Source organism: Typha angustifolia, chromosome 4 (genome assembly GCF_048772165.1).
Source record: "Typha angustifolia cultivar Huaian chromosome 4, ASM4877216v1, whole genome shotgun sequence".
NCBI classification, from domain to species: Eukaryota; Viridiplantae; Streptophyta; class Magnoliopsida; order Poales; family Typhaceae; genus Typha; species Typha angustifolia.
This window is the reverse complement of record NC_133242.1, coordinates 5,664,351-5,668,083: the sequence shown is the minus strand read 5'-3', so window position 1 is coordinate 5,668,083 and position 3,733 is coordinate 5,664,351. Positions and strand designations below refer to the sequence as shown.

At 37.3% G+C, this 3,733-nt stretch overlaps 1 long non-coding RNA gene across 1 annotated transcript; it reads right to left on the bottom strand.

Annotated features, from left to right (window-relative positions):
• Nucleotides 1-2,288: 2,288 nt before the first annotated feature.
• Nucleotides 2,289-3,319, bottom strand: LOC140759550 (uncharacterized). Its single transcript, XR_012104245.1, has 2 exons — nt 2,997-3,319; nt 2,289-2,540 (listed from the first exon to the last, which is right to left on the bottom strand). It is a non-coding gene; the product is annotated as an uncharacterized lncRNA (long non-coding RNA).
• Nucleotides 3,320-3,733: the final 414 nt, after the last annotated feature.

Below are 3,733 nucleotides of genomic sequence, written 5' to 3'. Positions count from 1 at the left end.
TTTGAGAAAGGGATCTAGGGGATAAGACTACTCACCGTTTGATCAGAAGATACAAACCACGCATCTCTCACGTCCGTCAATTAGCCGAGGGACACTTATCGTTAGCAAGGTCCACGGGGTCTCAAATAAGGGGTTCCGGATCTGAAAATGTTTAAGTAACATAAAGTTAGTTGTTTATCCCATTATAATCCGTTCGAGTAAAATATGATGATTTATTAGATTTTAGAATTTCTACTTATTTTTATAACTGGCTAGATTTTTAAATATAAATAAAATATAAATGTAGAGTAAAACCTAATTAGATTTTTAATTATAAATAAAATATAAATATAGATAAAAACCTAGTTATAATTAAATTATATCTTGATTAATTAGGGACTATGTAGTCATTACTTTATAAAATAATAAATAAATACATAAGCCGATTATCCTATTTGTTACAAAATAATAATGTATAATAAATTATTATAATTATTTAAAATGTATCTCATAAAAATATTAGTATATAAATTTGATAATTATAATTTACAAATCTATATATTAATCTAATAGAGATATAAATAAATAAATATGAGTATTACTTATATTTATACCTAATTAATCATAAATTATAAAAATTATCATTATATTGAAGGATATATAATATTATTACAATAGTTAATGTCTAAATAATCTACTTGTACTAATTAAGAAGAAAAAAACCTAAATAAATAACATAAATAAATAAATAAATAAATTAAATAAATAAATTCTGCCATCAGTGCTGGGCTCGGCCTAGCACTGTGCAGAAAGAAGGAGAAGGAGCTGAGGGAGGAGGAGAAAAAGAAAGAAAGAAAGAGAGAAAAAGAAGAAGAAGAAGAAGAGGAGATAAGGAAGAGAAGAAAGAGATAAGGTGAGGGAGGAGGTTGCGGACCCGGGCCGGCGGGGAGGGCACCGGCCGCTGCTGGCTAGCCAGCGGCCGGCCTCTCACCGGCAACTCGGCTCCGACGAGCCCAAGCTCGGGCATGAGAGAGAGAGAGAGAGAGAGAGAGAGAGAGAGAGAGAGAGAGAGAGAGAGAGAGAGGAAGAGCTTCTCACCGGCGGTGGCGGGCCGACGTTGGCAACGAGAAGAGGAAGGAGTGCAAGAGAGAGTAGAGAGAGAGTAGAGTGACCGAGAGAGAGATAGAGAGAGAGAGATTTAAAGAGAGGGAGGGAAGGCGGTGGGGGAGGGGTCTTGGCGGTGGCTGCGGCGGCGCCGGGGCCCGCCGCGGCCAGCTGGCTGCAGCCAGTTGGCTGCGGCGATGCGAGGGGATGCGTGGCATGCCCCCTTCCTGCCACTGCATGGCACGAGGCCGGCTACACTGTGGCCGGGCATGTCGTGCCATGTATCTAGTTATATATATATATATATATATATATATATATATATAAATATAAAGTTGGGTTGTTACATTCTCTCCTCTCCCCTCTGCCTAGCCAAGGGCTAAGTGGAGGGGACAATAGTTTTCTCCCCCTATTGGTTTTGCTGTCTTCTCTCCTCTTTTCCCTATTACCATCCGTCTCACATCTCCTCTCTCATCTGTGTCGCGGCCATCCATGTCGCAGTTGTTGGAGTCGAGTATCGTGGATCTCGCCCCGATCCCCTCCTTGACCTTCCGTGTTACCATGGTTTGAGCTAGGTACTATGGATCTCATTAGTCTCTGTCTCTACCCACGCACAATAGCTGCTAGTCTCGATCTCGACTCGTCCTCACATCACTCCATGCTTCATCGCGCCTCGCCTTGCTTTCAGCCTTGCCAATTGCTAGGATCTGCCATGGCTTTGCCCTGTTTAGGTCTTCATTTTTGTAATAATGAATGTCCTCTGTGGATATAATAGGATATAATAGGCAGATCTTTTGCTCTCTGCCCCTCCTCATTTGTTTTCTTTTTCTTCTTTGATTGTTCTTAGTTTTACTCTTGGATTCACGGGTCTTCACAAATGGGGTCCTCATGTGTTTGTTAAATTCATTGGACTTTGTCACTAGTGAGCCTATTTTTTTGCCTAGGATTGCTCCTTAGTTGAGTGTTCAGCTTTTCAAGATTTATGCTATTCTATCTCCTCTGTTATTATTGTGCTTGAGTGCTTGATACCTACTTTTATTATTGTTTCGTCTATAATACTGGGAAGTATAAGACTTGTTCTTACGACTCTTACCCTATTCTCTATTTTTGCTATTGTATCATGTTGTAATCGATTATTTGAAATGAATTACATGATCAAGTCCGTGGACTTTCTTCAAAAAAAAAGAAGTAAATTATCAGAGCCATTTTATAATCTAGAGTAGACATTTATTAGATGGTAAGGACACATACATATGAGTACAAGCATACATAGGAATAACACCAAATTAAGTACAAAGAGCAACCTAGTTATAAAGTATTACTATAATTAAGAGGTAGACATATTTATTCCACAATATTGATGTAATTTCACTTTTATTCTAAGAGAACCACTGCAGGGACGAGATGGGAGGCTGATGCGTAACAAACTTTTGATCTTGAACACTAAGGAGTGCTACCTGAAAATTTAAATTACAAAGAATATGGTTAGAATTGTAAGAACATTATAAAGATAAAGAACTGAGATATTAAATTAACACTGTTTAAATCAGAAAGTCCTAGGCTTAATTAGTGTTAGGCCATCTGAAAACCTTCATCCATCTAATTACAATTATTAAATTAGGCCTACTAAAATATTTGGCTTTTTCTGTGTAAATATTTAAAATGCTTTTTACTTAGTGTATCCCTTCTAGTCTTTATATTTACGTGTGTATGCTCAATAACCCATGAATAATCTTTAATTTAACCGAGAGGAGACTATGCTATATATATATTTATAAAATTTCTTTCTGTCAAATGAATCAAATTTAGGATAATCCTTGGAGAGACTAAAAGAATATACACACAAAACCTCTACAATATTTCGAGGATATTAAGGAGTAGTGTTAGAGAAGAAATGATCCAATAAAACTGACCTATGGTAGAACTTTTCTTCTTTTCGTTGGTGGTTGTAGCAGGGGGAGGAGGCGGACTAGGATGTGTAGGCCTGTTTGGGTTTCCTCCCCTAGTGTTTGGTACGCCATATCCACCCCTATAGTGTCTTCCAGAATGAGTGTATGGTTGTCCTCTGGGTGGGCAGTGGGATCCGCAAACCGGCATATCTGGGACTAGGGTATTATGGATATTAAGACCATCTGCAGTCCTCACATGAGAGATGACATCTCCAATGACAGCCAAGAGAAGGATTACAAAAGCAAGGAAAATCTTCTTAGGAGCCATTAATTCTATGGGAGAGAGATCAGGCTGTGGTAATAAATATTGCATGCTTGAGTACTGGCACCACTATTTATAAGCACAAATTCCTTCTCTAGGTAGCTAGCTCTATGAGTGTTAGACTGTTTCTTTGCTCCTAGAAAAATATCTACAAGGCAAATCCTGTCTCATTAATTTTAATAAAATTCCTTATCTTACGTGCATACTTAAAAACACATTAGGTTTTTACTTCAATTCTCCTTAAAAGTCCTTGTTTTCGCATGGTTACCCAAAAACCATACACAACTAATCATTAACAGAGCAATTAAATTTTAGGAAAATTTGTATACGACACTCTCCCTTTTTAATAAAATTATGGTTTACACCTTATATTGCTATTAGTTATAAATCAAGTCTTATAATTTAGCGAATACTTACAAAAAGTACTTTGTTGTTAGAT